The 25,038-nt window shown below is 45.6% G+C and overlaps 1 protein-coding gene across 9 annotated transcripts in view; it reads right to left on the bottom strand.

Annotated features, from left to right (window-relative positions):
- The window catches only part of PKNOX2 (PBX/knotted 1 homeobox 2), an 827,020-nt gene that overhangs the window by 333,646 nt on the left and 468,336 nt on the right, over nucleotides 1–25,038 (bottom strand). For 8 of the 9 annotated variants that reach the window (XM_090027048.1, XM_090027051.1, XM_090027055.1 and 5 more), the window contains one exon: nucleotides 4,691–4,732. The exons of the other annotated variant lie outside the window; for it this stretch is intronic. The gene's annotated coding sequence lies outside the window, so the exon portion shown is untranslated. The remainder of the gene's footprint in view (nucleotides 1–4,690; nucleotides 4,733–25,038) is intronic. 9 annotated transcript variants of the gene reach the window in all.

The following is a 25,038-nucleotide window of genomic DNA, read 5'->3' as shown; positions in this document are numbered from 1 at the left end:
AATGCCACCCACACGCTTACCTACTGTAAAATTTCCAGATGTTGATCCTGCAGTCCAAATTAGTAGTAAAAATGGTAGTATTCACTTGTAGAGTTATTAGGCAAAGGGCAGAAGCTATGAACAACCAGTATTCCTGCTTGTAACCTCTGCTGGTAAGGACTACAGAGGAGGTGAAGAAGGATGAATCCCAGAGCTGCCTCACTGATGTGTTTTCAATTTGGAATGTCCTTTGGACTTCAGAGGATGGAACGTTTTTGTCCCTGCCCTTGCCAAGACTTGCCCCAACAGTGGTATGTGCCAGCTCTGCAAGGATTCATTGTAGCCTAGTGATTAGGGACTTAGCTGGGAGGGTGGGTTCTGCCTTCTGGTTCCCAGGACTATTCATCTATTTTATATTATCTCAATATTGGATGAAAATGAGAAATAACCCTAAAAAGAGAGACCAGGATCCAACATGTCAAGCCAAGAGTCCAGAGCACTAAATTAGACAGTCAGGCTTGCTCTTGTTTGTTTTCTTGCTGGCCCCATAACTTCTGCATTTTGGCTGCACACTGGCCCAGATTCAAGAGGAAGGTAGAAAGTGCCTCTCCCCAACAATTCTATAGCCTTGTTGTTAAGCCTTTCCTTTCGGAAATGAGAGATATGGGTATGAATTTCTTCAGGTGGGGAAGGGCCTAGAACATAGACCTCCAAATTCCTGAGTGAGTGCTCTAGCCCCCAGGCTATTTTGCAAAGGATAGATGCTGCTGCCAGATAGGTTATGAATGAAAGTGCCAGTGGCTTCTGCTTTTCCTATGGAGTTCAGTACTGTCAGTGTGTTAGGTATGCACTGAACCTAACAATGGGGCTTCTACATGATTTAAGGAAAAGTTTAAGCAGCACTTCATCCCCATTATGGATCTCATTAGTGTTTAGATATGAATTACAGTCCGTGGTGATTACACCAGGGTGCTTCTAAGCATACATGGAAGCTCAAGTTTAGGTGCCTAGGGTGGCATTCTGTTCCCTCCTGGTGGTCTACATGGCATTTTTAGAACATGCCTCTCAACCCAGAGGAATCCTGTTCCTGAACCCACAGCCCTGTGCACGTGGGCAGATTTGTAGGTGTACAGACTGGGCATGTACAGTAGCCGCTAAGACAGGTAGACACCCAAAGCTAGAGTCAACCAAAGCACATGACTACCCAACTTAGTCTAAGCAGAAATATTGAGGGCTGTGGGGAAGGAAGAGAATGAGAGTAGGCAACTACTCACCCAGAAGTAGTTACCTACTCTGGTCTTGCACCCACCACCACCAGCCAGAAGGGGTTTGTACCCAGCTTTATGACTTCTCAGAATAGTGCTGTAACCACCACATATACATGTATCTGACTGGCACACCACTGTTTCCAAGAGAAGCTGTGAAGGTTCAGACCAGGAAGGGCATTAGCTGATTTTCCAGACTGTTTTCAGACTATCTGGCTGAGGGCTGAGGCACAAAGCCAAGCCACCACAGGACCCCAGTTGAGAATCAGTAACCCAGAGAGAGAAAAGCTTCCCTCTTATGGTGCTGTATTTTTCAATGGCTATAGTAGTTGCTCAGCTTCAAAAGGAGAGTCAGAGAAGGGTCAGGCTCATGGCTGACCTGTAATGTTGTTGTTGCCAGTGCATTTGCCCATCTGCACTCATTTATGCCAGCAGTCATTCATGTTCATTATGCAGCCAGGAACAGAACTCTTCCTTAAGCACAAGTGCGAAAAATACTTTGTAGACAACTGAAAAATGGACACTTATAGGACCAGGAAGGAAAAAAATGCCACCTGTAATGATCTTTGCAATCTAAAACTCATGCCAAAATGAATGTAGGTGTCTAGTGGGTTTTATAAATGCTATAGAAAGGGCATTCTGAATTTTATTTTGAGATGGGTGCTTAACTTACAAGTACCATTTGGTTTCCCTGTTTGCTAAAATGGATTTGGTCCAAAACCTTAGTTGATAAAAAGGAATTTTAGTTAGATGAACTTTATCTCATGGAATAAGACTGGAATTGTAATGACTGTGAATGAGCAACCTAGTTGAATGTGTCCGTTTCATTTCAGATGATTTCACATCTCCCTAAATTACATTTGGTTAAGATATTTTGAGTCAGCCAATGTTTTCCTACATTTGACCACAATAAAAGCCCCCAAATTCAAGCAGATATAAAGTTACTATGCTGGCACTTGTATAAGAGGCATGAGAGCTGGGGAGTCACTCAGGAGTGAATTTCTGAGCTCAGAAAGACTTTCTGAAAATGGGAGAGAAGGGTCATGAGCATGTATAATTCTGCAGCTGAATCACCCAATCGAATCACTGTCCCTCCGAATCAGCTGAATGCAAATCCAAGGCAAATGCTTCCTGCTTTCCACAGGCCTAATAGAGGCATGACTTTGGCTTTTCTTACCTAAGAGCAGCACCTTATATTTGTCTTTGTTAAATTTCATTTTACCTTCTAGTGTGCAATTTCCTAATTTACTGAGATCCTTTTGATTTCTAATCCTATCCTCCAAACAGTGGCTCTCAACCTTTTCCGTAGCGGGACCCATTTGTAAACATTGACGGCAAGTCCCAACCCAGAGCCCCTCACTCCTGACCCACTGCCCCCCAACCCATACCAGGTCCCAGTCCCCAGTGTTTGGGGCAGTAGGAGGGGGCATGGGGCAAGGGGTGCCCCAAGCAGCCTCAAACAGCCCCTTGCAGGCTGGAACTCTGACAGCCAGCAAAGGAAAAGTCAAGGTTTCCCATGTGTTTTTTTTTCCTCTAAAGGAGAATCCATTTTTAAATTTTATCCATTTTTAAAGTTTGTTTGTGACCCTTTCATATATTTTTGTGACTCACGGGTTGACAAATGCTGCTCCAAACCATTTCCAACTCCTTCCAGTTTTCTGTCATATGCAATGCAAATTTGATCACTAATCTGCATCAATTCCTACATGCAAATTATTAATAAAACAGCTCTGGACCCAGAAGAAAGCCCTGGGTGCCCCACATGAAAACTCCTACCATTTTAGCATTGATCTAGTTATTGTTACCCAACTGACATCCAGTTAATGGTTCCCACAGGTTCGACCACATCTGTGCTGCTCTAAAGATCAAAGAATAGCTGACAGCAGCCATTACTGCCCCCTCTCCTCAGTGCTACTCCCTCTCCTCATCCCATTTAAATTTAAAATACTGACTTGAATTACTTCTCTCAAACAAACAAAATAATGCAATTTATAAATCCTAACTCTTCATCTGTTCACAGAAATAATTAACATGTTAGTCTGAAGTCAGGCAATAGACAAGGCAGGTACCACCTCCCCCTGCTGTCTCTATCTGTTGACAATGTCTGTGCAAGATAGGACAATGGGAAGGGAGACTTTGGGCAGAATAAGGGATACAGTTAGGGTGTGTTTTCTGAAATGACCTCTGCCTACAGAAAAAAAAAAGTGAGTAAAACTCTGGGTATCATGCGTTGATGGAAACCTATACTCTTTCCCTCCTTGCAGGGCTGTCCCTAAAACTACTGTTCTCGGTTTTTGAACTCCAGCAGCCTGGCCCCCAAAGAAGCCATAATTTGGATGAGTTGGTGCTGTTGACAGCAGGATGGATGAGTGCACAGAATAACTCATAGACAGTTTGATGTCCATCATGCACTTATGTTGCCATCCACCCTTTATTAAAACCTCTAATAGGCACCCCCTGAGGTCTCCTCACCAAAAAAATCAAATCCAAGTGGAGTCTAAATGAGGCTCTGGACTGCTCTTCCACATCAATACTATTACCATACTATTACCTGCAGGTAGCTACTATCTCTGTTTTTTCTCTTAATCCCTATGCCACAGGTGATCACTGGCTTGTAGCAGTAAATGGAAACTTGTGGGGAAAGGGACCTCAGGTGAAAGTAAGAGAGAGAGGATTGAGAATGAATATTCTAGTGACAATGAATAATTGTAGCAGAGGTAACATGAGGATGAGATATGAGGAAATAGGAAAGGGGAAAAGAAAAAAGCAACAGGAAAGTGGAAAAAAGGAAAGGAGGACAGTTGAAGCAATTGTCAACTAAAGGAAAAGCATAAAGAATATGGACGGGAGGAATGGGCAGCTTTTTGCTTCTCCATCCTCTTGAGATATATTGCACATATTTCTTCACCTGTCACTGAAACCATGTCACATGGACCCTCTGATAAGAGCAGATGTAAAGATCTGCACCGAGGAAGCAATTCGCAGTACACAAGAAATGCAACTGATTCTGCAAAACCAGGAAATATGCTACATCTACCCAGAGCACCATCCATCAGCACTTCATAATTAACCATGTAAAAATATACAGATACATTTCATTTAGAAGGCACTCCTGTAACATCTCCCTAAATACAGAGAAAACTAAATACCTTAACTACACAGTCTTTGAAATGAAAAGGAATCCTTACTGCTCTTTCACCTCACCTGTTTTTAATTTTAGTCTCTTCTTTTTCTCATCATTTGTTCTTGTAAATGTTTGGTGGTACTAGATTTTCTGATAGCATAAAGTTCCTTTTACATTCCCCAAAAAGCTCCTCTAATTCTAGAGCCTCTGACCCTTGTCTCTTTGTTGTTCTCAAAGAGAGTGGTTGCAGTACATTTATTCTTATATTTCTACCATATACCATGGTGGTGCTTTTCTTTACACAAGTCCAGGCTCTCCTTACCTTTTTTTCTGGAAGAACTGTGCATGAACTGGAATTTCCTTCCTGCCAAAATAAAAAAAGAAATCACATTCCTGATTTTTGTTTTTATTTTTTAGCTCACAACTGAGTAAAAAAAGTCAGAAATGTAAAATTTTCCATAGAATGACACTTTTTAAAAACATACTTTGAAAGAACGAAAATATTTTCTTCAAAAAGCTGGCTAGCAACTCCCCCAATCATCTCTTCAACTCCTCCTAGCAAACTAGCAAGGCTGGCAGGGGCCAGCCAGGCAATTGGGAAACTGTTCAACTGACAAGTCAGGTATGTAAGGACATAGGCAACTGGCTGCTCCACCTGGTTCCAGGGGTAGTCAGTATAGTCTGAGATTTGAGCAGCTGGGGGAGTCAGATACATACAGAGTAGAGCAGACAGGGACTTGGACAACCAGGGGAATCCAAGAACCTGAGGGCCCTTATAGCCATACTTTCCTATGATCCTCTGGTAGAAGGAAACTGGCCAGCCTGCCTGATTTACCAACTGTCATGCTCCCATAGATTCCACTGAAATAACATGTGCACCAGTGTTGGAAGCAAATTTGCTCCCAACAGGAGCAGTTGAGTCCAGGGCTGCTCATGTCCCCCAACCTTGCTCTGTGCCCCTGCAGCAGCCAGAGTGAGCTCCAGGTTCCCCCAGGGCCAGCTCTGGATTAGCAGAAGGTATGGGGATCAGGCCTGGGCTCCAAGGAGCAGGGGGAGCTGTCCTGGCGTCAGGGACAGCTTCCAGCCACATAAATCTTAAAATGCATCTTGGCTCAGTGGTGACGGCTTGGGGCAATGCCCTGCGACTGAGTAGCAGCAGTCCCCTGAGCTCTCCCCTTGCTTGCCTTGCTGAGGGTACAGGGAAGCTTTTTGTCCTCAACCTGGCACTGTGGGGGACAGAGAGCTCCCCTTTCCCCTCAGCAATCAAAGCAAGGGGAGAGCTCAGGGAGCTGCTGCCACTTGGCACTGCCCCAAGCCAGCACCACCAAGCTGGACTGTGATCCCAAGTTCTGCACTGGGCAGCTCTCCCAGCTCCCTGTGGCTCCCTGCATGATCCCAGCACAGGTGCAGCTCTGGCCAGCACTGCTCTGTGTGAGGGAGTGGAACCTGCCTTATTGCCGGGGTTCTGCTTTCTGCACCTGCAGCTCCAGCACTCTCAGTGGGGGAAGTCCCGCATTGGAACCTGCTGCCTCCCCTGCTCCCTGCTGCATAGGTCCCCACACTCTGCCAGGAGTGGAGGGAGCCCTGCTCCGCCCCCCCATGGAGTCCAGAGTGCAGCTTCCCCTCTGTGACTGCGGAGCCCCTGTGATAGAGACAGCCAATGCTGTGCCGGGGGCAAGGAGTGCATCCTGTGCAGGCTGCCCGGCTGCTTCTATCCCCAGGGCATACACAATCTGACATATACAAGCTGACATACACAATCTGACCTTCCAAACCATCTTTAAAAACTGGAATTGCCTGGCAATAGACCTGGAACAGATATTTGCAACAGGCAGGATCAAAAAGCATCAGATTTTGCACACCAGGGGATGACTTCAGTCCCAGCTCACTTTCAGATTGAAAGCCCTTATTTGTGCCTTTCCACCCATGCAGCAGATTTCCTGGGTACTCTGGAAAGTGAGACAGGCCTCCTTCCTCCTGCCTGGCGCAGAATCTTGATACCAGGATCCTGTGGAGCTAACACAGAGGAGTCCCAGATACCCTCTGATTTAATGCCTCCTGTCTCAGAGCATGAGAGTATTATACCTAAATCCTTCCCCCTCACAGTCAAAACTAAGGATGTTGAATGACCCGCACTCAGCAAGTTCTGTTTAGCATTTCGGCATACCAGGAAGGATTCTAGGAAGCATACCTACCTATCAAAGTAGACCAGACTTTCTAACTCATGCAGATTTAAGGATATTTCTCTTGGTAACTACTAGTCCAGCTTTTCTGGATTGCCTGCTAAGGGTCAAGCAGTTAGGCTGACCCCTGAGATAACTGCAAAATGCATTTTTACTAATCTGCCAGTTGATACTTAACCTATGCTTTCCAGACCCTGTTCCTAAGTGGGACCTAAATTTGAATCTCACTTTATTGTCAAGTTCACCACTTGAGGCAATGGGCTCATGCCCCTTGTTTCATCTGCCCATGAGAATATCTTAATAGTTGCTACCAATTCAGCAAGGTGCATGGGTGAGATCCAAGACTTGATAATGGAACATCCACACTACCCTTTACTCAGATAAAGTGACTTTACAGCTGCATCCTAAGTTTTTTCCCAAGGCACTTTTTGAGTTTTGTCTAAGTCAGAGCATCTCCCAGTGTTCTTTCCAAACTGTATTCTTTTCAAAATGAGACTTCCTTTTTGATCATAGTAAGGGGATACTTGCCTACTACCTGCATCAGCCTGGGTGCACCTACACATGCAATTACTGTGAAGCAATAAACGCCACAGCTGTTTGATCCAAAGTAAACAACTCCAAAGCACAACTTTTACACATGTGCAAGGGAAAGCAGCAATTTGACTCGGGACAGAGCAGGACTGGGCTGAGAGGGGGCACAGAGGGTGGAGTCACTGGCTGGAACATGAGGGTGCTGAAAGTACAAAACTATGTGGCTACCTGGCAGGGAGGAGTCTGGTCCCTGGGTGGCTGGGCTGACTGGGCACAGCTTATGCCAGCAGTTAACATCTACATATGTGTTTTACTGCAGTAAATTACCCCAGCATAAGATAATACTTTCCCTGCATTAATTAGTTTGCTGTGGTTTAATACTGTTGCATATGTAGATAGTAATGCTTTACTCTGCAGCTAATTAGTTAATTCCTCAATTAAGCACATGTATAGATGTGGCCACTAAGTCTTAGGCCTCCTCAAGTGTTTTTCTGTAGCTGACCCTCAGCTAACAATGCAGAAAATGAACCTTTATGATCTACCGGAAGAGAAACCAGAACAGCCATATATTAGGGATGTGAGAAACAGCACCATTTTGTTTTTACTTATGTTTCACCATTTTGAAGGGACAGTCTTTCATTTAATCATTTCATTTTCTTTTGAAGCACTGTTCCATTTCATTTCATTGAAGCTGTTTCACTGCTTCGACATTTTGCCCACAGGCTATAATGGGGAATCATGAAAATGCCTATAACTTTCTCATTTCATTCCTGATTTGGAAGAAAATTTCAGGAATGGTATCTACTTCTGAGGGCATGAATCCTGCCAAGTTTCAAGAAAACAGGTGCAAGGGTTTCTGGAAAACTACACCTCAAACTGCTAAAAGCAAACATGTCACTTGCCAGCAGCAGCAGCCTCCTGTCACCCCATGCACAGAACTGGGGGCTGTGCTAGACTCCTCCCAAGAGTGCGGGCCCCCAGATCCATGTGTGGGATGACAGGAGGCTGCTGCTACCACCTGGGACCGGTGCTGAGTGCAGCCTGTGCCCAGTGCCAGGAAGACTGCTGTGGCCACTGGCCCCAGTGGTAACCTCCTGTCATCCCACACACAGATCTGGGGGCCTACACCCCTGGGAGGAGTCTGGCAGTGCTGGGAGGGCAGGTTGAGCTCTGTGAGGCTGGCAGACCTGCTCGGAGCACAGCCCTGGCTCTCCCTGCCTCCTGCCACCGGACTGCACTGTGAGCTGCTCCACCAGCCCCATGGACCTTAGCCTGGTGGTGGGAGGTGGCAGAAGAGCCAGTGGTGGAGCCGCTCGGAGTGCAGCCCTGGCAAGCACAGCCCGGTGGTGGGAGGCACTGCAGCCCCATGTAGCTGAGCCTGGCAGTGGGAGGCAGGGGAGAGCCACTGGCCATGGCTGTGCTTGGATACAGGGCTACGCTCAGAGTGGCTCTGCCACTGGCTCTCCCACCACTTCCAGCCACCAGGCTGAGCGCCATGGGGCTGGCAGAGCCACTCAGACTGTGCTCACCAGGGCTGCGCTCAGAGCCAGGGCTGCACTCCAAGCAGCTCTGCCAGCCCCATGGAAATCAGCCCGGTGGTGGCAGAGCCACTCAGAGTGCAGGCCTGGTGAACACAGCCCAGTGGTGGGAGGCTCTGCAGCCCCAAGGAGCTGAGCCTGGCGGTGGGATGCGGGGGAGAGTCACTGGCCATGGCTGCGCTTGGAGCCAGGGCTGCACTCGGAGTGGCTCCACCACTTGCTTTCCTGGCACCTCCAGCCATTGGGCTGAGCTCAATGGGGCTGGCAGAGCCACTTGGAGCATAGCCCTAGCTCTCCCCCCACCTGCCACCACCAGGTTGCTTTGAAACGCGAAACTTTTTGAAAGTTTTGAAATATTTTGAGTGTCCTCATTTCATTTCAAAGCTGTTTTGAAGCCTTGTTTCGTTTTGATTTCATTGTTTTGAGCTCAAAATGTGTCTAAACAGCTTTGAAACAAAACTCCCATTGAAATTTCTCACAGCCCTACCATATATAACTGTATGTATGTATCAAAATCACAGTAACCTAACAGACCCTGATAGTTACCTACATGGAAATGAGAAGTAGCAGAGAAGCAGAGGGACTACCACTGAGTTCAGTCTTTTTTTTTTTTTTTGTCCCTTAAATCCAACTGGTAGGCTCTAGCCTATTCATGCCATCTGTATTCACTAGCACAGAGGTAGTTGGATGGAAATACAAGAGTACCTACTTGCCACTCCTTGATGGAACATTTATGATGTTTTATAGTATTTAGGGAGGCTTACCTAGGGTCTCAGAGTGAGCCCCAGTTCACTTTAGCCAGCTGGTACTTCCTGTAACCCACTGGCCCCACTCTTACCCTTCAGGCACTAAGTCATATCCCTCCTGGATCTATCAGTACCTTGGGGCACCAGTTGCTTTATGGGCTACATTTGTTAGTGGCTTAGCTTCAAAGGGAATGCCAGAGAATCTCACAAGAATCCATAGTTACAGTTTAGAGAACACCGGGCTCATCTATTTGAGACACTACGGCAATGTAGCATTGGCAGGCACTAACTGTGATGCTGCCACTACTGCACAATATCAATGGGTAGCTCATTAGGGTTGAAAATGACTCGTGCTGCTGGGACTATGCAGTACCGGTGGGTACTACACAGTCATTTACTACAAAGACTTTGCAGTACCAACTGTGCAGTCAGGGGCACATGTAGATATGTCCACCGTCACCTGGGATTAAAGACTCATCTTCATTTTTAGTGCAGAAGCTTAGGTCCACGTGGCATGCTTCCAAATTGACATGCTGCACCACTCTCACCCAAACACCAGCTCCCCAAACTTCACCCTTGCCTCCCTGCCTTCATGAAGATTTCTGTGGCATTGTTGGACCTTCCCTTTCCTCTTCCTTGAACTGGTTTTCTCAATCCTGTATGATGCAATGAGAGGCTTTGGCATCAATCGAACACCTATTTTGGCATGCCTCTTTCTTGCAACCTCCCAGGGATTCCCCAACATTTATGAATGTTTCATTGATAGAATTCTGTTCTAGCAGCAACTGGTTCTGGATTGTCCAAATATTCCCTGGCACTGAGCCTTTGTGTTCATTTGCCCTTGTCATTCAGGAAGAATTCATATAATTTCACTTTAACTTTAAGGCCCTGTCTGCCTTCCAGGAGCCTTACAATTTCCTTGATTTTGCTCATGACGGTTTCAGCTGCCAATGTATCTAGGATGGACACGGCATTCCCAGTCTGTTATTCATCATTATCCTTCCCGCATGCTTGTGGCAGCTTGGCTCATTTCTCCAGAACCTTGGCTGGGAGTCATAAAATACTGCAATCTCTCCACTCCCTCTGACATTGGCTCCATTGCTGTCCAGTACTTTCACTGAAAATTTCCAGGAGCTGATGAAACGTGGCAAGCCATGTGGCCTTCCAAAGCTCCCCGGAGGAATCACCAACTCCTCCTGCCGGTTTCCTTCTACCAGAGGATCATAGGAAAGTATGGCTATAAGGGCCCTCAGGTTCTTGGGTTCCCCTGGTTGTCCAATTCCCTGTCTGCTGTACTCTGTATGTATCTGACTCCCCCAGATGGTCAAATCTCAGGCTATACTGACTACCCATGGAACCAGGTGGAGCACCCTGCTGCCTAGGTCCTTACATACCTGACTTGTCAGTGGTACAGTTTCTCAGCTGCCTGGCTGGCCCCTGCCAGCCTTGCTGGTTTGCTTGATACTCTCCATCAGAATATCCATGTAAGGTGCCCATCTCAATTAATGCAGCCACTCTGAAGCCTGTGCAGGCAATTTTGTGCATATCAGCATTCGGTCCTATCATTGACAAATGTGCAGGCAGATGGGTCCCAGTTCTTCATGGTCAAGGTTGCCACAATCTGGAATGGGCCCCCAAGGGAGGTGGTGCTCACCCCACCCTTGGGGGTCTTCAAGAAGAGACAGGATGGGCACCTGGCTGGGATCACATGACCCCAGGGTTCATGACTCTTTTCTTGCCTGCCAGGGGCAGGGGGTTGGACTAGATGGCCCACTGAGGTCCCTTACAACACTATGAATCTATCTATAAATCTATAGCTGGCCACACAACTGTTCTCATCAAAACACAGCTTTAGCCTGCCTTTTCTATCTCCCCTCTTAAAGTAACAGGGGGCTTGGCTCCCTGTTACAGAGTGCACTTTATGATTCTGTTTCCAGAGTGCACAACCAGTCTCGCTGCACATAAAACCATTTATCTGCACAGAGCTGCATACACAGGATACCAACCAGTGCATAAATGGCATTTTGGGGTTATCTAGATGTCCAGAAAATAATAGAATGCCAGACTCAGACCAATATAGTTAGCCAATTTAACATGTGTTATGTATCAGGATGTTCATTTCACGTGGAGAAGCATATCATGAAACGGGTCTATACTTAAAACAATATAACCAAAAACAAGATGTATATTTACCGACTAAGAATCCCTTAGATCTGTATAGCCTCCATTACCTGAGTTAGACTCAAGGTCCATACATGGAGAATATTTTACCCTAATGAGGAAGAAGGTTTTATAACATTCTAATAAATCAACAGAACTAAGTGAGAGGATTAGATGTGACCCTGGCCACATGAAAGGACTGTGTAAATACACTCATATGTGTAGGCCACACACTCTCCTTCCCTGACCCCTGCTCCAATATCACAGAAAACAGCACCAACACTATGCACCTGCATCAAGAAGCAGCAGACTAGAATTACACCAGACTCAGTGTTAGACCAACCCAGTCTTAAACCAGACCTCCTTAGCCTGATCTCCAGTCCGAATCTCCTCACTCTGCTGTCAAATGTATCAAAGCAAATTGTCAGCAGTGACTACAGTAGTTGGCTCAGAAATTTGCAGAATTGAACATTCACTAATTAACAATTAATATAAACTAATACACAGCTAGATCTACTGGTTTGCTTCACAGTACAGCACTATGTGAATTTTCAATGGCAGACAAATTGGGTAGCATATAGTGTTAATAAGCGGAAACCAAAAGGACAACTTGGGCCGCACAACACAATCAAGTGGAGAGAAAACTTGTATACAAAGACCAGATGGAATTCAACAGCTGCTACTTACATAAAATCTTGAGCTGGATTGAGGGAAGCTGATTTTAATTTGTTATTCATGAGCAGTAGAAATATGAAGTACTTGAATAATTTCAAGTTGCCACCATTTCGTTATGATCCCCAAGCTGAAGCAATATATTTTTTATTCCACTTAAATAATGCTTACCCAGCTCTTAGGACCACAAGAGTAATAAAACAAAAGCAAAAGTTTGTAGAGGTTGAGATTGTAGAACTAACCAGTATTCATATGAGCACGTGCAAGAAGCCAAGCATGCAACAACTACATATAAAATCATACAATAATCTAGCTTCCAATGACAGCAAAATTATAGATGTGAGGGTCCAGGCAATCAGGCCTTCTAAAGCAAAACTTACATAGATGAGCATGCATGTGTGATTTGCAGTGCCTCAAAGCTGTTTGAGGTGACACAAACTGCATGCAACACATGTCTATCTGTTCACAGCACTGTTAATTTGCAGCTCAGTGGCAAAATTTGACACTGGGAGATCCCAGAGTCAAAAAAATTCCACTGCTAAAATAAGTGGTGCGGTGCACACAGAAGCAATGTGCACCACCAGAAATAGAGCCTGGCCGGCCAGAGCCAAGTTCTGGCTGCTGGCCAGGCTCTGAGTGGCTGGATCAGCACCGCGACTGCTCTGGGGGGCCGCCCAGGTAAATCTGCTGGGGCAGCACAGGTGCTGGCCCCAACCTCTTCTACCCCACCCAGTCAGTTTGCTACATGCTGGACCACACATGCAGGGGTGTGCCTTGGGACAAAAAAGCAGTGGCACAAACGTCTGCTGCTGCTTTTCGTGCAGTGGGAAATGGACCCCTCCTCCCCATGTGCACGCTTGTCTGGATGCATCAATACAGTTCAGTAAAAATACAAAGTAAACCAGCTTCAATGCTGAAATAATGCATACAATCCAATGATTTGGGGACTACAAAAAAGTTTTGCCTTCTGAAATAGAGGAGCCTTCTAAAATTAGGGTTTTTTCCCTAAACTATCCAACCCTATACTACTATGCTCCATAAATGTTTTAAGTCTCCCAGCAGGCCTTGTTAGAGATTCCTGTTTCTGGGTTTTAGATGTTTCGAAGGTTCCTAGTAATCATAGCAGGTAGACACCTTTAAAAAAACAAACAGAAAGAAAGCTGATATTGTGTAGAACACAATACCATCTTCAAAGATATGTCAGTATTCCTAATATTAGCCACTATGCAATCTGTGGCTCATCTGAGAGGTAGGTGATGACAGTACTACAGACAACCCCCACTTAGTTCTCTTAATTGGTTCTGGAAAAACTGAGTCCTCGGTGAAACCCATTTCCCCATAGGATTTAATGTAAAGAAATATATTTAGTTCTGCACCACCTGCCAGTCTTGGCCCAGCGTTCCTGCCACCCTACCGGCTCCGGCCTCAGGCACCGGTCCAGGCCCTGCACTCCTGCTGGCCCTGGCCTTGTCGGTCTCGGCAAGGCACTGCGCAGGCTCCACCAGGGAAGCCATTGGCTCTTCCCAGCCTCATTGTTCCACTGCTGCAATGGCCTCTGCCAGCCCACACCCACACCCACACCCACACCCACCAGTCACGAGCACACCTGTGCGCAGGCCCAGCTGCCCTGCCCACAGGGCCTGCCTGAGTCAAGGACCTGCCTGCCCACGGATTTATGGCAAGAAGGCAACGGGGCTCCAGCCAGCACAGGGGAAGCAGTGAGTTCACTTACCTGCCCACATCCTGCTCTGCCCAGCAAGGGCTCCCTCCAGGACACCCGGCACTGGGACTAGCCACCACCACCAGATCGCTGCAGGCTCAGGATGGTATCTGCACCCCACAAGTGACTGCATGACTCGAACAGAATGGGGCACAGGCTGCAGCCCCTGCCCACCCTTTTTCGCCACCACTGCTCCTTTCCTGCCCGCTGGACACTCCAGCACCACATGGCAGAGTGGACCCTGCACTCCTGCCGCCCCACCCTGGGCCTGCGCCAGCTGCCACTTACCACTTCGTTCACTAACACTGCCACTGCTTCTCCCCACCCCAGTGCTGAGTGTTATAACGAAATGCGTTGAGCACTAAGTGAAACCAGGTACATATTTTAAATGACTGCTATAGTGAAACTGCGCTAAGCAAAATCGCTCTAAGTGGGGGTTGCCTGTATAGGATTCAGCATTCATTTTATTTAATACTAGCCAATTTCACAACCACACCCACCCACTCAACCCCTGGCTGCACACCCACACCCACCCACCCTGTCCCTGGCTGCACGCACACACACACATACTGCCCCTAGCTGCACAAACAGACCCACTAACTCTGCCCCTGGCTGCACACCCACACCCACTCTGTTCCTGGCTGCACAACCACACCCACACACTCAGCCCCTACCTGCACAAACACACCTACCCACCTACTCTGCCCCTGGCTGCACAACCATACCTACCAACCCACTGTGCCCCTGGCTCCACAAACACACTCACCCACCCTGCCTCTGGCTACACACACACCAGACATCCCCACGACACACACACACACTCTACTGGGTAGCTCCATGCTCCCTTCTTCTGCCATGCAGTCAGGCCACGTGGTACTGACAGTGCCACCAAGCAAGAAGTGTGATTGCTGGGGGTGGGTTGGGCTCAGCTGCTCAGTCCTGCTGAGACTCCCTCTGGATCCTACTGCCCCTGCCTCTGTCAGCTTTGACAGGAACTAGGGGCTAGTCAGTACAGTTTTAAATCCTAAGGGCTCCCTCCACCTAAGCTCCCTGCCTGAGGGGGTGCAGCCCATGCAGCCATTTGCCACCCACCCTCTCCAGGGCACATGCCTAGCTGGCCCCCAGTGTTATGGACAGACCGACAGAAGTACTAAGACTTTTCTTATATTAGAATTTTTATTAATGGTTTGATAGAATAATTATCAAGCACATTAATGGAACCCCAGTATGCAACTAGTTTTGAAAACATGAGTGAGGATAGAGAAGTAAACAAAGGGACCTAGCAAGATTAAGTGAATAGTAGCCAGCCTAAAAATACAAGCTAATACATACTTGGGAAAAACAATTTAAAAAACACAGCTGTTTAGTGGGAAGTAGAAGAACAGAAGTAGTAATGCTGCAAGAGACCTCATGGCTAGGGACATACATTACACATAAACTGGTTTAAGTGATCAGAAACTGGTTTAAACCTGTAACAGAACAGCTATCCAGTGCACATAAACCAGTTTGAAAATGGCTGAAACCAGTCTGAGATAAACCTGGGTGAATGTTGTATCAGACTTAACTGATTTGGCTCAAACCATTTATCCAATGTCTGTCCCAGCCCCCTTGCTGGTTTAAGATAAACCAGACACCCCCAGCATCCCAGCATGCTCTCTGGGCTGGGCGTGGCTCTCTGCTCCACAGCAGGCCTGCCCCCTCCCCTCTGAACCCTAGCTGGAGTTCCAGAAACTGCAGGCTGCTCTCCTCCCCTCCCCTCTGCCTTGCTGAGGAGGTGTCTGTGTATTAGCTAGCAGATCACATGCAGAATCAACAAGTAGCTGGTAATGTTGCTCTGTTGTTTTCTTAAATGGGTGATAAACACTGCTATCAATTCCATTCTAGGCTAATCAGAGCTCCTGTCAGAGCCTGGACACAACACAGATCCTCTGCCCAGGCTTCTGGCAGAAGGCTGTTCCTTTCTTCTGCTCTGAATCCCCTTTTTTCTCTGTAAGATGCAAAGCCAAAAGGGACATTGTCTCACTGCCTGACTACTCCATGTTAGGATGCCTCTAGTAAAAAAAAGGCAGAACCCAGGAATACACACTATGCACAATACAGAAATCCCTAATAAACAAACTGACCACAGGAAGGTGATGATGAGGTGATAACCCCAGGTACCATTTCATTAAATTAATAATAGTCAGTTTGCAGCACTGTTACAAAACTACTTCAGCACTGTTAGGGATACAGCAGCTTATGCATGGTTAATTTTAAATAAATGTCTTACCAAAAACATGTAGATACAAACACACACATGAACACTCAGATGCATACAGAATACATACAGAAGCACATACATGCTTTATGGATGCACGTAAGTATGTATGCCCACATGCACATTCAGAATCTTTTCTGCTATTGTTTCGCTCCATCTTTCCTTCAAGGGTTCATAGTACTTCCTTCATTAGAAAAGAACCATGTGAACCTGCTATAAGAAAAAATCTGCTTCCTTCTCAAATTGCCCTGAGGAGTCACTACAAAGGGACACACAGCATTCCCTTCCTGGAGACCGCTCTGCTCAGGCAACACTGCACTTGTTTCCATTTAATTCCTCTCCTAGGGAATCCCTGAGAGTTTTGCAGCAAGCTATCATCTGACAAAATCTTCATTTGGTATTCCTTAAACACAGGTTTGGTTGGGGCTGCCTTCCCTGGGAGTAACAGCACTGACAGCTCCTCAAACAAAGTTAAACCCTTATCTTACTGCTTCTTGTGCACATGATATTTAGATTCAACTTCATGCATGCACTAAAGTGAAGAAGGATTAAGTGAGGAGACAGGCTCCAGAAAAGAGATAAAATAGGAGGTATGGAGGAAAGCATCTAGACTACCATAGAGATGGATATGTGGTAAATGTGTTGGAGCAGTGAAAGCCACCCTGGTGAATTCTATGCTATTCTCTCTCCCATGAAGATAGGACCAGATAAACTAAACTTAGAATATATGGGCTTTTACTACAAATGATATGCTCTCACTTATACTAAATAACCTTGACTCATTTGGGGCTGCTTCCTATTCTTTGTTGTGGTTTTCATGGCTTTGGTGATATTTATATCTCAGATCAACAACTGCATTAGGATAATAATAATAATGTATACTTGAAATCAGGCTTGGAAAATAATGAGATCATTAAATGGAAGCTTGTTAGAACTTGTTGACATTAGATCCATTAAACCAATTAACATTCCATTAACCGCACCACAGCTTCCTTGGGGCATCCATGGGTTAATTCCACCTTGTTGCAATTGGCTATGCGTGCTAAAGGGCACATCCACAAATGCTGAAGTTATCAATAGACTATCCCTCCTGAAAAAAACAAAAATTGTCTGATTGTGAACTCTCAAGACACTCAGCCTAACCAAAGCAACCAAAATCTACATCCTCCCACTGACATGGAGTAGCATTTAGGCTGAGTTGATGGCTCTTCCAGATATATGCGCTTGAAGAACAGAGGCCTTGTCTGTGTTGTCTGTCTCTCTGCAGGAATACAGAGAGAGAGAAGACTGGTAGGACTGAAAATATACGCTGATTTTAGAGGGAATGAAAAACAGAAGCATTTTTTTTTTTTTTATGCAGCACAAGCTTGGTTGGGACTGTGTTTGCAGAAAAAAGAAACAAAATCAGAAATAATTTGCAGGCAAGTTCTATTATACTCAAAAAGTTGGGAAGGACAAAGTATTTTGGAAAGGTATTTCTGGTCTCAGTCCAGCTGTAGATAATACTGTGAGAAAATGCCCCTTCCTATGAACCTATTTGTGCTGTGCTTTGCTGATGCAGGAGACTATGTTCTCAGTACTAGGTTTTTATGGACAGGAATTTTTATTGACAGCTAGACTTAGCTCTGAGAAGTATGCTTAATGTTGTGTTAAACTGAGTTCTGACGCACCTTCTCTTTAAAAGTAAAGACAATATAAATTGTACCCTTTGAAAAAGCTGTTTCAAAATAGGCTCTGCTGAGCAGGACAGTGTCCCCATCTGGTATACACACAGATCCAATGATGGCAGATGCAGTGCAGGAACAGGCAAGCATACTTGGACAAACAAGTTTCCAGAAGAGGAAGAAAAGAGAAAATGTCACAAAAATTACCTGATAATTTGGGAACAGACCTAGCAATGTAGTTGTACGTTCTAGACGGCCAGAATTTTCAAGGCAGCTGATACACTTCCCCTCTATAAGTTAACCATGTCCTAGCAAACAGAGACCCAACACCTCTTGAGACCCAAAAGGCTGGTGGAAATCCTGTTTAATTTGTCGGAGAACTTTGCTGGTTCCCCCTCTCCTATTTCTGGATACTTCATGTTTTTCAGAAAAGTCTAAGCTAAGCTTAGTTCAAAAGGAGTGCTGTCTCAAGCTGGCTTACCCAGGCTTGCCTAAAAATCTACAGGCTTTCCCAACAGTACTTTTTCTTCCTCTGTGTCAACATGTGGATATTTAAAACAAGATACAACTGTTTTTAAGAGTGAGCTTGAAAAACAATTATTAAAGGGTGTGTATAACATGGTTTCCTACCATAACAAGAGGACTGGACTTGAGGATCCAGGAAGCTCCTACATCATATGTAATCTTCACTTGCACAAACTCACATTTATCTACATGTTCCCACTAACAAACACATACTCTGGAGACTATCCCACCTGTCTAAGGAAGAAATAATTATTTGGGTCCTATCAATACACCACAGTTGCTGTAGCTAAGTGACAGAAATACACTCCCTTTCTCTTCGTCTCTCTCCCTGTCACAAACTCTTTTTTCTTCTGTACCTTTGGGGAAAAAAAGAAAGAGGAAGTGGGAAACCAGGAGATGTTCGTGCAAAATACATTTTAATGCATTTTAAACTCAGATTAATCACTGACTAATAATTCCCTTTGCAGGGGCTTTCCAATTTTCTGAGCTGGTGAAAACATTCATCTATCAACAGCAATGAAAGCCTTTTAACTATCTGTTAAAAACTCTACATAAAGCATTTTTAAGAGGAATCTATTTGTAATACACAACTTCATTAGCCCTACAAAATCCAGGAATTATGATACATATCTTTGAGTTCCATTTACCGGTACTTTATTTATTAACTAATCACTTACATATATAAAAATCACGGAACATTATCATAACAATATGCCTCAGTACTGCCTCCCAGAACTCACTAGCACTAGGCAGAAGGCAGGGTAGAGATGCACCTTTTACACAAACCAATTACAGATACATAAGTTTTTGTGAGCCTGAGCTCACTTCATCATATGCATCTCTTTGCTCACTGGATCTAGGTATGTTTCCTCTGATTTCTTTTCCTTCCCTTTGCTTGCTTCATTAAACTTGACAACAGGCTGCTATTGTGCTGAAATCACTGCCTATCATGCTGACCAGTACTGTCCACTGTTTCTTTGTGGTCCCCTGCTGGTTTCATGTCTTCAATGTATATTGTTAGCTATGCAGAGCAGGGATCATCTGTTTATTCTGTAATTGTAAGCACACAGTACTAGCATATCCTATCCATGACTGGAGCTTCTTCAGGCATGTAACAGCACAAATCATTATCATCATCATCCTGAGTCTCCCTCTCCACACAGATTTTGTTAACATTAGCACAGTATTAATTTCTGGACTGATCGTAGTTAAAATCAGATGACCCAGTTTGACATTTACAGTACTTTGAATATGTGATCCCTAGGTTTGTTATTCAAGTTCCACTGGGGGTGCTGATGGCACTGCTGATGCTAATAATGATGATTTGTATTGTTACATGGCTGAAGAAGCTCCAGTCATGGATAGGATATGTTTGTACCCACTGCTTACAATTTATGTAGGTAACACTGGCTCCAGGTCTCAGCTTACGCTATTCCAATCTGTGGTGCAAAACAGAGGCTGAAAAAACCCCCCCTCAGGCTCTGAGCTCATCTGATGCATAACTAGTTCTACAGGAATGAAAAGGAGTAATGATAAAAGTACATGTGATTTTTTTTTTGTACCCCAAAGACCACAAAGAGACGGTAAGAAATCTTGGTGGTTCTACAGTACCCAGGAATAATGCTGCATATTCTAGAGGACTTTCCTTTAGCACTTTGTAAACTACCAGCATACATACAGATAATGCTAATTTAGAGGCTACTCCTGTAATCTTTCCTGAATATATCTCTCTCTAGAAAAGAGAAGAAATAATGCTAATTACCTTTGAAATCACTAGGAAACTTCACTACTTTTCCACTTCCTATATTTTTAGTATCTTGGCTTTATGTATTTTTTTCTCTTACCACTTGCTTCCAGGAAATTTCTGTGCTCCATCTTCACCTTCACTAAGCCCTGATATATGTGCTGGAGATCTCCTATTACACTCACTGCCCATCTCTGAATTTGAAGCCATGCAGGAGGACTTTCTTGAGCCATCACATCAGGACCTATGGGACTTTAGCCATCCCTTCAGGATCACGGCTCATTATTAAGAAATGGTGGTCATAAAGGTAGAATCCTATTTCATTTTAGGCACTGAAGCAACAGTTTTGCAGCTGTATAAACAGCATTTTGGCAGTTAGGTAGTTTGCAATCCTACTCCCGGTGCAGTGTAGACATAAGCATCCACACAGCTACTGAGGATGTGCAGGAGGCTGTGTTCTGCCTGGATAGGTACACAGATCAACATGTGTACCTGAGTATGCCTTTGAGAGAGGGAGGTCTAGCACCAAAGTTTCCTCCTTTGCAATTTAGTGCCTTAACTAAGTTCTTGGCCCTAAAACCACCTTGGATTTTTTTGCCAGGTAGAATGTCATAACTTACACTCACCCATGTCTCACCCAGCACGATGGGCATAAGTGCTGAAAGTGCCACTTATGTGGCTGTAAGACTGCCATCTGTCATGGAAAGTGAAATAAGATTCTGCCCAAGCTGTATAATTGGCCTTGGACAGCTTGTCATTGTATTTCTACTATGTGCAATCTTGGTGCTACTATTTGTATAAGTGTACCTGCCCTCACTATCTTGTCCCTTGAATTTGGAGTAATAAATTACAGAGCCAGAAGGAACCATTATGATCACCTACAATGACTTTCTGCATAGCATAGGTTCTGTCTAGGACTCTCTTCAGTGAATTCCTGTTCGAACTAGAACCTATCCTGATAACACTTATACAAATAGTAGTACCAAGATTGCCCATAGTAGATACCGGAGAAAAAAGTATTTTGATTCTACAGTAAGTGATGGTGAATCTTATGTTGTTCTCATGGACACTTACCCTCACTTTTAAAGGTACTGGCAGTATTATTGTTGGCTTTAGTAACAGCTCTGGGGTGCTTCTCTCACAGTAATATTTGGCTATTATCACTACAGTTTGATTTGTTCTGCCAGCTTTTCCATGTGTGGTTTCAAAAGATTATTTACTGTTGATGATAGAGTTTGGGTGCAACATGATATAAGGCATTGTCTATGTTACTGCCTGTGCTTTCTCTTGTAGTTTCTGGTACAATAGCATTCACCATTGGCTTTTTTAGACATTTTTTTGGAAATTTTGATAGCCACTTCTGTTTTGCCTAAACTAACCGTGACAAAGTGAAGATGTGGAATGTTCAGATTCGGTTAATGCTGCAAACTCTGGAAATTCCCAACAGGCAAATGAAGGTCTTTTATCTGTAATAAATGTCTGGAATTCCATGGCAAGTAAGCTCAGCTTCATGATGTGCAGAGATAGAAGCTCTTGGAGGGGGTATGAGATCTGCTTCTGATGATCAGAACACAAGTCAGGTATCACTGAGTATACTTAGTATTTCATGCATCAAAAATAATTTACTTGTTGATTTGCTCTGAATACAACACAGATACTACAGCAGTTTATAAAGTCTGTATATCTCAGCTCTTAACTCACTTCAGCACCAATACAACTGGAGTGTACATATATTAGCATTACAGGATGCATGGGTGAGTACTGTCCTTAGGTCAAACAACGCTGCTTTAAGTTTAATGAACATTTGCACAGCACAACTTCTATTGGTGCTACAAAACCTAAGACAATGCTGCATATTCTTGAGTGCCATCTACTGGCACATGATCTGTTTACTAATATATACAGTCTTCTCTCTTTTCTAAAACACTGTAGTAACAAATGGTATCCCTGCAAACAAGTGAAAAAAATTGCATTAGCCCTAGTGCCAAAGTCTTTACTTGAAACGAAAGTGAGATCCTAAAGCCTACGAATAACATCTTACCCTAACCAGGTTAATTGAAGGACACATGAAACTAGATGAGTAGCAGCGAGGGGTGTGTGAAATGGGCCCTATTTGATTCAGATTCAGATTTGGCCTGAATCAGGGACAGCAATTCGATCTGTTGATTCAGATCACTGGCCCCGATTTGATTCAGCCGAATCCAAATCTGCAGATTCAATGCTGGTTCACAGAATCAGCGATTCGGACATAGAAACAGCTTTAAATGTTTTTTCTACATACCTCAAGGTACCAGGTGCAGCTCATGATGGCTGCGATGCTGGGGCAGATGGAGCATCCCACAGGAGTGAGGGGGAGCCCCTGCATGCTCAGCAGCAAACCCGGAAGTGAACTGGAAGTACTTCTGGTCCATTTCTGCATCCACTGGGGAGTGTGCAGGGTCCCCCCTCCCGTGATCCCCCAGACTGGTGATTGGGCACAGGGGGACCCCAGGTGCCCCCCAGATCCAGGAGGCACCAGTTACCAAGCCAGGAGGGTGCGGAGGGCCCCCCCAGCATGCTCTCTGGTAGACCCAGAAGTGAACTGGAAGTGTTTTTAGTCCACTTCCAGGTCTGCTGATGAGGGTGCTGGGGAGCCTCCCACACTCCGTGGGACACTCCATCTGCCCCAGCATTGCAGTGAATACAAGCCGCCTGCTACCGAGAGGTATGTAGAAAAAACATTTAAAGCTGTGTCTATGTCTGAATCGCCGAATCTTTCCAAATCTCTCCGAATCAATTCAGAGGGTTCTGATTCGATTTGGAGAGATTAAAGGGTCCCCTGACTTGATTCAGATTTGGAGATTCAGTCACTGAATTGGGCTGAATCTCTGCTGAATTAAATCAGGGACCGAAGCTTCGCACAGCCCTAGTAGCAGCCTGTCAAAAAAGTGATGAGCAAAAAAGAGGAAAACACCTAAAATTCTCAAACGTCTAAAACTTCTTACATTAGCCAGTGGTCAGCTGCTTAGTCCTATAGTCACTTGCTTGTTGCCGTGCTACAGATTCTGTCCTGTGGCCATCCATCAAAGAGAAAGCCCAGTTCTCATACATTATACAATCAGGATATATGGCTTGGAAAAAACTCCGAAGTTTGCTTCAAGATGCAGCGATACCAGTTTCCGGGCAGAAAAGGAAATTGACAATCTAAAAACCCCCCAAAAAACAGGCTCTTGAGGGCTGGTAGAAAGAATGGTTGGACACCAGTGTACAAAGAATTGGTCATTAGCTGGAACCAGCCAGTTACACACAACTTTTAATAACTTCACCTTCTTTTAGACTACTCAGCCTACTAGGTTTTGCTTCAGCAATACAGATGTATTCCCTGAGTTGTATTTTTGCTCTCTAATACTTTACACTTCACTAATATCCTTCATTCAAAGATACCAAAATACTTTACAATGCTTCATTAATAAAACATCATAACTGCTTTCTCAGGTATAGAACTGAACCTTAGAAACTCATCAGGTTTGAATTGGATGCATGAGTGTCATGACCTTATTATTCCCAGTCTTCCCTACATTTCCAATTGATTTCTTTAGAAGGAAAAATACTTGGGGAATAGTGCAAGTACTTGGCTAACATTCTTGAGCAGGGGTGGATGAAATACAGCTGGTGGGCTGGATCTGGCCTGAGGAGGGAGGGGCTTTGTCTGGCCTGCAGCAGGTCCCTTGGTCCTGCCTGGCCAAGGCACTGCCTAGTTGTACTGCATCTTGCCACCCACCAGGCACACAGAGCGGCTGGGGTAGCTCTGTGGCTGCACTGCCCTTCTAGGCAGCTCAGGCAGGGGCAGCTCCTTCCTGAGGTAGTGGTGGGAACCAGCATGAGCAGCCCTGACCCTGCACACCCCACGCCAGCTCTGGGCTTGCCTATCTGGGCTAAGCAGCAGCAGAGTGGAACAAAAAATGCTTCTCAGCATGAGGTAAAAATGGCTCTCCACCCCACCCACAACTGCTGGCGCTTCCTGGTGTAACTGTCCAGAGCCTGTGCTGTGCTGGGCTCCCCTGCATCTATGCCACATCACCACTAACTCTAGGTTGCCAAGTGGGGCTGCGGTGGCAGCACAGAGCAGATGCAGGGCAGCCCAGTGCAGGCTCTGGGCAGCTACACCAAGAAGCACCAGCAGTGGCGAGGGGGAGACACCCCTTTTATCCCAAGTTGAGAAGCAGTTTGTCTCCCACACTGCTGCTACTTAACCTGGGCCCCAGTGCCTGGTCTGAGCTCGCCAATTGGAGCTGAGCAGCAACAGCAGAGGTGGTGGTCAGGCAGCAACTGTTGCTTGGTGCAGGGGGAAAGTGGCTCTCCCTTTAGGTGCTGCTAGGCAGTTTTTGTTGCAGCCACCTGGAAGCTGCACTGCTCTGGGCTGCCCTGCATCTCCATCACCTCCACTGCTGGGCTGCCCAATGGCTGCTCTGCAGTGTCACCACTGCCATGCTGGGCAGCTCAGAGGTGGCCATGACAAAGTTGCAGGGCAGGCCAGCGTGGTGCGGGCTCCAGATGGCTGCAGAAAGAACTGCAGGCGCCCGCCTTAGGGCCCTGAAGGTGCAGGTGAGGGAGCTCCAAGAGGAGGTTAGCAGGCTGAGGGGAATCCGAGAGGCAGAGGAAGAAATTGACAGATATTTTCTTTCCCTGCAGGGTTGTACAACCAAGGAGGATGCACCTCAAGAAGTGCCCTCTGCTGCTAAGTGGCAGACGGTCACCGCCCATGCCAGGGCTGCTCGTAACACGGCAGCACCAGTTCCTCCAGTCTGGCTGGAGAACAGGTATGAGGCCTTGGCAGCCCTGGAGGAGGAGGGAGAGGATGATACCAGGGAGGAAGCAACTCCACGCTCCCCACGTCCCATGCAGGCTGAAGGAGACCAGCAGGCCAGGAGGAGAAAGCATCGCATGATCG

This window comes from Crocodylus siamensis, chromosome 14, assembly GCF_052110815.1.
Source record: "Crocodylus siamensis isolate JL-2025a chromosome 14, ASM5211081v1, whole genome shotgun sequence".
Taxonomy (NCBI): Eukaryota; Metazoa; Chordata; order Crocodylia; family Crocodylidae; genus Crocodylus; species Crocodylus siamensis.
This window is presented reverse-complemented; position numbering and strand designations above follow the sequence as displayed.